The sequence below is a fragment of the Grampus griseus genome (assembly GCF_964374135.1).
Source record: "Grampus griseus genome assembly, chromosome: 7".
NCBI lineage: Eukaryota > Metazoa > Chordata > Mammalia > Artiodactyla > Delphinidae > Grampus > Grampus griseus.
This window is the reverse complement of record NC_139001.1, coordinates 5,209,385-5,218,003: the sequence shown is the minus strand read 5'-3', so window position 1 is coordinate 5,218,003 and position 8,619 is coordinate 5,209,385.

Sequence of the window (8,619 nt, the reverse complement as noted above, 5' to 3'; positions counted from 1 at the left end):
TACTCCTGTTTCAACCACCCCCATAAGGCTCCCGTGCCAATGGGTAGGTGTAGACATTGTTTAATGTAGATGGATCCTTTAAAAAACAGCCTATTTCTTGGTGTGTGCCTGTATGTTTGACGTCTGTAAATAAGGTTGCCTTGCATAGCTGCTTCTTACATTTTTCACTGCACTTAAGATGCATCCACGCTGCTGAGCGAGCATCTCCTCCATCATTTTTAAGTCCTGCACAGACCCCATGGCGTGTGTGGGCCACATTCTGCCTCTCCACCCCCAGTGATGCGCACTGCAGTTGGCTTCATCTCCCCCTGCCCCACACGCACTGCCACCAATCTCCTGCTTGTCCATAAGGGCATAGCCAAGGGGTGTGGGGAGTGGTACCCAGAAGCAGTGATTGATGAAGACCGTAGTGTTCATCAGTTGAGCTCTGCCAGATGGCTCCCCCAATGGACGTACCCATCTCCACTCCCTCCACCAGTGCACAAGAGTTCCCACATCCCACATCCCTCCCAGCACTAGCAATGGCCAGCTTCTAATATTCTGATTGTTGCCTAATAGACTTAAAGCAAGGTCTCGCTGTGGTTTTAATTTACATTTCTCTTTTTTTTTTTTTTTTTTTTTTGCGTTACGCGGGCTTCTCACTGTTGTGGCCTCTCCCGTTGTGGAGCACAGGCTCCGGACGCGCAGGCTCAGCGGCCATGGCTCACGGGCCCAGCCGCTCCGTGGCATGTGGGATCTTCCCGGACCGGGGCACGAACCCGCGTCCCCTGCATCGGCAGGCGGACTCTCAACCACTGCACCACCAGTGAAACCCTGAATTTCTCTTTTTACGAAAGAGTCCGAGTGTCTCTTCGTATGACGGTTACTCTTTGAGTTTCCTCTTCTGTAAATTGCCCATTCATATCTTCTTCTTATAGATTTGCAGTATTTCCTCATTTATCCCAAATATCATTTCCTATTCAGTTTTAGTTATTACAGATGTGTCTTCTTTCACATTTATATATTTTTATTAACTTGATGGTATACTTTTAAAACAACTTTATTGAGATATAAATCATATACGGTGCAATTCACCGATTAAGGTGTACAGGTCACTGGTTTTCAGGACATTCACACAGTTGAGCATCCATCACCACAGTCGATTTTTTTTTAATAATTGATTTTATTTTTGGCTGCGTTGGGTCTTCATTGCTGCATGTGGGCTTTCTCTAGTTGTGTTGAGCCGGGGCTACTCTTCGTTGTGGTACGTGGGCTTCTCATTGCGGTGGCTTCTCTTGTTGCAGAGTACGGGCTCTAGGTGCGTGGGCCTCAGTAGTTGTGGCACTTGGCCCAGTAGTTGTGGCTCATGGGCTCTAGAGAGCAGGCTCAGTAGCTGTGGCGCATGGGCTTAGTTGCTCCGCGGCATGTGGGATCTTCCTGGACCAGGGCTCAAACCCATGTCCCCTGAATTGGCAGGTGGATTTTTAACCACTGAGCCACCAGGAAAGTCCCACCACAGTCAATTTAATAACATTTCTGTTGTCCCCCAAAGAAGCCACATACCCACCTGCAGGCAGTCACTCCTCACTGCCTACCCCTCCAAGCACACCAGCTCTAAGCAACCACTGATCTCTTTCTGTCTGAGTAGATCTGCCTCTTCTGGACATGTCATGTAAGTGGAGTCATACACTACGTGGTCTTCAGGGACTGGCTTCTTCCACTTGGCCTAATGTTTTCAAGGTTCATTTGTGTTGCAGTACGTATTCGTGATTCACCCTTTACTACAGAGTAGCATTCTGTGGTGTGGATATACCATATTTCGTTTATCCATTCATTGGGTGATGGACATTTGGGTTGTTTTTACTTATTGGCTACTACAAACATTGGTGTATACCAATTTTTGAGTGGACGTGTATTTTTATTTCTCTTGGGAATATACCTAAGAGTGGGGTCATATGGTAATTCTATGTTTCACATCTTCAGGAAAACATTTAACTGTTTTCCACAGGAGCTGCACCATTTTACATTCCCACCAGCAACACATGATGATTCCAGTTTCCCCACATTCTCACCCGCACTTGTTACAACCATCTTGATTACAGCCATCCTCAGGGGGATGGAGTGGTAGCTCATTGTGATTTGATTTGCATTTCCTTAATGGCTAATGATGTTGGGCATCTTTTCATGTGCTTATCAGTCACTTGTATATCTTCTCTGAAGAAATGTCTATTCAGATCCTTTGTCCATTTTTCAATTAGGCTAATTATCTTTTTATTATTGAGTGGTAAGAGTTCAATGTACTTTCTGAGCAATGAAAGATAAAATCCTTAGTTTGATATAATCACATCAAGTTTGCTTTGTTTTGTTTTGCCTTATGGTTTGTGATATAGAAGAAGTTTGTTTAAGAAGTCCTTCCCCTCCCTGAGTCACAAGGGTGGACACACACACACACACACACCACTCAATTAACATCTTAATTTGCCTTTCACATTTAGGTCCAAGTGGTTTCCACCTTTGTGCGTGATGCTGCTGGGTGGTAATCTGATTTCATTTTTCTCCATGTAGTTGGCCAGTTTTCCCAACATCATTTACAAAGCAGCCCGCCCTTCCCCAGTGATTTATGATGCCACCTTTATCATATATTAGGTTTGCACATATACCTACACCTGTCTCTGAGCTCTTTATTTCTTTCCTTCAGTCCATTCTGTTCCTTTAGTCTGTTTGTCTGTTTTCACAGCAATTCCACACTGTGTTAACCAGCCAGGCCTCTTGTGAAGGTCCTAGGGCCCCATCCTCATAGAAGACTCTCTCAACCTTAAAGGTGCAATCCCCTGGAAAGCTTCTTCTCTTCTTGACCTGTGCCTCTATCATTACCTGCTTTGGAGCTCCTGTAGGACTTTGACCATTGTGTTGCCCTCCAATTTTCTAGTTACCCCATAAGCCAAGGAAAACTACTGTGATTTATGCTTAATGCTCTCCTAATCAGGGTCCTTTAACTGCACTAATTGTCTTAAAAAGCCAAATCTCCCTTCAGATAGCCAGGTTCCAAAGTCATTTTTTAGGGACTTCTGTAAAGCATGACTTTAAGGATCGGTGTCTAGAGACGGCAGCTCTGGTTTCATCATCACAAACATCCATGCCCTCCATCCACCTGGGGTCCTGGGTGTCCCCATGTTCAGTATAACACACCACCTCTCAAGCCTCTAGCTTATAAAAATATTGCCCTCTACAGCTATCTAACACTGTACAATTTTAAAAGAGTGCTTACTTATTGCATTAGAACCTTAGAACTTTCTGATGAAGTGTTCAAGTCTCCATACTGTTGACTCCATTTTAAAGGTGGAGAAGGAATTCCCTGGTGGCCCAGTGGTTAGGACTCCATACTCTCCCTGCCGAGGGTGCAGGTTCAATCCCTGGTCGGGGAACTAAGATCCTGTAAGCCGCACGGCACGGCCAAAAAAAATTTTTTTTAATTAAAATCACACACGCACACACACACACACATACACCTAAAGGTGAACAAACTGAGGTGCAGAGGGGATTTGTGCTCACCCATGATCCCACAGCCCATGAGTGATCCACAGAACTTGGGAAAGACCTCGGCTTTTCTGACCTATACTGTATACCTGCATCAGTTTGCTAGGGCTGCTGTAACAAAATACAACAGGTTGGGTGGCTTAAATAACAGAAATGTATTTCTTGTAGTTCTAGAGGCTGGAAATCCCAGATTAAGGTCCAGCAGGGTTGGGTTCCTGGTGAGAGCCCTCTTCCTGATTTGCACATGGCCACGTTCTTCAAAAAGCCTTTCCTCTGAGGGTGCAAGGAGAGAGAGAAAGTGTGCACAGTCTGGTGTCTTTTCTCATAATGGCACATCCTATTGGAGAAGGGCCCCACCCTTGTGACCTCATTTAACCTAAATTACCTCCCAAAGATTCTGTCTCCAAATACAGTCACACTGGGGGTTAGGGCTTCAAGATGTGAATTTGGGTGGGGATGCCATTTGGTGCACAGCACTGCTGTAACAAGTTACTACAAACTCGGTGGCTTTAGGCAACGCACATTTACTATCTCGCAGTTCCGGAGGGCCAAGGCTAAAATCAAGGGCTCAGCAGGGCGGCGATCCTTCTGGAGTCTTTACGAAAGAATCCGCTTCCTTGTGTTTTCCAGTTCTGGGATCTGCCTGAGAAGATTTGTAAAACCCTCATGGACTACATCCCGCTGTGGCTTATGGGAAGCCCTGCTCAGACAGGAGTTTCTGATCTGCTTCACGTATACACATCACCTGCCGGCCGTGCTTCCCTAACTTAGTGCCCCAATCAGGTTACGTCTCTCTTAAGTCATAGTGTTTTTCCTTGGACGATATTTGTGCTTTCTTGGCTCACGCATGTGTCAACGCTTTTGCTCATCAACATTAGTTTCTAGTTTTAGGGAAACTTCAAAATGAATACATTTTGCTCAAATATTAGACAACATTCCATCTGTCAGAATTTCTAATTTTTTCGCAGGCATTGATTAGAGTCTGTGCGTGCATCCGTTCAGCCATCCCACAAATGTTTGCCAACACTAGTGTGCCAAGCACTGTAATAGGGGTTTATTGCAGAGATGCCCACACAAGTCGACATGGGGAAGTAAGAAAAACCTGGATGGGGGTCCAGGACACCTGGTGTGTCCATCAGGGACCTGGCAGGAAACACAGTTCAAATGGAAAGGCTCTGGTGTGGGCAGGGCTGGGGGACCACACAAGAGATGCTGGGGAAGCCAGAGACTTGCCACAGAGGACAGTGTGCCATCCCTGGGGCCAAAGGGGTGACTGCACACAGGTGACAGCTGGAACCGTACAGGAGGGAGCTGCCATTGTGATGGGTCAGAGCTACAACCAGAGACAAGATGTCAAACAGGGAGCGGGTGGGAGAAATACCCCAGCTTCTCTCTCTTTCTGCCCCCTCATCTAATACCAATGCTGCCCAATGGTCAAATCCAAACAGAAGCCAGCTGGGAAGGCAGCTCAGGAAATGCAACTACGGGGGTTAGTCTCCAGGGACAAAGAGAGAAGAGAAAAGCAGAGAATGGACCCTGCTAGGGTGGGGACAGGGCAGGGAACCAAGGCTAACCAGCCTTCCTATTTCTGGCCTGGCTCTGTCACCAAATAGCTCTGCTTCTTTGAGCAAGACATTTACTTTCTCCATGTCTTTGTTTTTCTCACCTTAAAATGAACCGTAGAACTGAAATCTATGAGTTAAAGGATGATCTCTATCATCTATTTCAACTTTAATCAGCTATGGTTTGAGATATAGACATAAAAAATAGAAATATATATATATATATAATTTATATCCAACACACCACCACGCCACATGTTTGTTTTCTGTAAATATATGAACTACTGTGAAGATGAGGCTTTCTAGGCACCCCTAAGTATAAATACATCAACTGGGTTTCCCTTGGTACACATAATTCAAAGTGGATATCCACAGAGTTAAGAGGAAAATCAACAGATCAGAGCACATTGTAGCATTTGGTCTGGCCTGATTTCTTTGATGGGTTGGTGACGGGGTACGACTGTTCAAACGTCCTCAGGATTTTCATCTTTCCATGGACAGCTGTCATATAAATAGCGAAGCTTCGTGAAGTAAACTGTGCCCTCACGAAAGCCTTCTCTCCTTACAATCTACAAATTCACTGATGAGACAGTTACCAACGTGCACTCGAAGAGGAGGTTTGCAAAGAATAAGGACTGGGTTAGCATTTCCCCCGTGCCTCACAGGCGGAAGGTTATGAAACGAAGCCACCCTGGTCATGTCCCAGAGATGGCAGTGGCGGAATCCGACAGTCCCCAGCATAACACTATTTCAATCTGGAGGATAATCTAATAATACCTTTGAACAGAAAGACACAGCCATCGGCAACAAAGGCAAATACAGTGATGCGTTTGGAGAGCATCACCGAAGCCAGCTTTCCACTGTTGGATGACGTTCTCGGTTGTGAACCCCTGGGCCCTTGGCTCAGAGCTGCCGCCCTGGCTAGTGGTCACCTTCTGGACTCATGCCACTGGGACATCTCCTCCCTTGTCACTGAGCAGGGAGGTCTTCACCCCTCCCCTGGTGCCACAGCCAGGTTCCGAGGTCGAGTGACTGGAGGAAAATAATAATAACTGATTGAAAAATGTTGGCCGTTGAACCTAACTGTCCATCAACAGATGAATGGATAAAGAAGATGTGGCACATATATACAATGGAATATTACTCAGCCATAAAAAGAAACAACATTGAGTTATTTGTAGCAAGGTGGATGGACCTAGAGTATGTCATACAGAGGGGAGTAAGTGAGAAAGAGAAAAACAAATACCGTATGCTAACACATATATATGGAATCTAAAAAAAAAAAAAAATGGTTCTGAAGAACCTAGGGGCAGGACAGGAATAAAGATGCAGGTGTAGAGAATGGACTTGAGGACACAGGGAGGGGGAAGGGTAAGCTGGGACCAAGTCAGAGAGTGGCATGGACTTATATATACTACCAAATGTAAAATAGATAGCTAGTGGGAAGCAGCTGCATAGAGCAGGGAGATCAGCTCGGTGCTGTGTGACCACCTAGAGGGGTGGGATAGGGAGGGTGGGAGGGAGACGCAAGAGAGAGGAGATATGGGGCTATATGTATATGTATAACTGATTCACTTTGTTATAAAGCAGAAACTAACACACCATTGCAAAGCAATTATACTCCAATAAAGATGTTAAAAAAAACAAAACGTTGGCCGTTGATTCAAAAGTGGGTACATGCATGGAAATTTCTGGAATGCAATGGTGTATCCCCCTGGGAAATGACAGGAGCCCTGCTGGGAAGGAGAATTTAACTCCTGGGGTAGGATGAAGAATTTTATCTTTGTTATCTACTCTTTAGCGCTGTCTACATTTGTGATGTGTGTGTATTACTTTTTTAATTAAAAAACACTCTTGTGGGTTTCCCTGGTGGCTCAGTGGTTAAGAATCTGCCTGCCAATGCAGGGGACATGGGTCCAAGCCCTGGTCTGGGAAGATCCCACCTGCCACGGAGCAACTAAGCCTACGTGCCACAACTATTGAGCCCATGTGCCACAACTACTGAAGCTCATGTGCCTAGAGCCCGTGCTCCACAACAAGAGAAGCCCATGCACCACAACGAAGAGTAGCCACCGCTCGCCGCGACTAGAGAAAGCCCGCACGCAGCAACAAAGACCTAACACAGCCAAAAAAAAAAAAAACACTCTTGTGAGACATTCAACTATTCTACAAGCTCTGGTCCTCAGGTTTCAATGAGAAGGTATTTGCAGAGGATCTGTGATGTGCTTGCACAGATCACAAAACCCAGGGAAGGTGTGATGAATGAGTTTACTTAGAATTCATAGAATCATATTAAATAAAATCAAAAGGCTATAAAACATCTGAAGAAGGGCTGTCTCCAAGTGCGCCGACACGCTCTCAGTGGCTTAGGCTATAGCAGTAGCTGACCTCCAGAGTGGAAGGTCCTGCAAGCCGTTAGTTAAGCAGGAGGATGGATGTTTCTCCTGCAGGAGAGGATGTCATTATGGGCAGCGTGGCCACTGCCAGTTCCTCCTATCTGCATGACATTTCTGCTGGTAGATTCCCTTTGGTTTCAAGGCCTCCCATCAGCCCCTGACTTTCTTCCAAGAAGTGGAAAGAGGGCAGACGCCACCTCTGGGAGCCTGCACCAGCCCGGGATTTAGATATTGTCAGGCACTCTCTCCACCATCTTATTACTCAGGGACACCCCCGTGGGAAGGAATTTATGGCCTCCAAAAGCCATGGTTTTGGAAATATTCCACCATGACCCTATAACCTTTGGACCAAGTCTGTGATGGCCTCTGCTCTGAGGTTTCTCTTGGTCATTAGTTTCAGGTTCTGATGACCCCCTCTGTGTCTACTCCGTTCCAACATCCTCACTCCATCCTCTTTTTCTAGCTCTCAGACTCCAATTCCTGTCCTAACTCTGGAATTTGACCACATCCTCTCCCTGGTTTCAGAAGCGACCACTCCTTGGAGCAAAAGGTCTAGGGCACCTGTGTTCCTCAACTCCAGTTAACCTGGTTAAGAAAAATCTTCTGGAAGTAAATACGAAATGTTAAGTCAACAGAATGATGAAAGAAATCTGGGGAAAAAATTGGCCAAAAACTTGCAAAACCAGCTTTGTGGTGCCCCAAAACTACCAACACTCAAACTATTGTGGACTTGTATTTGACAAAACTGTTGTCTCAACCCCGTGGTCATGTTGATCGATTTGTTCTCTGCCAGACTGCTTTCAGGCAAGTTGTTTGTGGCTATATGGTTTGCTACCCTGTCCCTCAGCCAGATCTTCACACCACTTTGTCCTGTCACACTGTCACCTAGAACACTGCCTCACCCACCAACCCAACATCCACTCCCACCCCTTCCCACCACAAAGCACCCTTGTGAGGTCAGACACTAACCAGTAATTAGGGAAAGTCCATTCTTTGCAGGGGAACCTGAAGGCCACTTGATAAGGTGTTGAAGACTTCCACACAGTCTTGGCCAATGAACTCCACTAGCTAGAGGACCAAGTGAATGCAAAACCTAGAAGGGATCCCCTCCTACCCCATCTCTACCAGCCCTGCTTCAAGCTGGG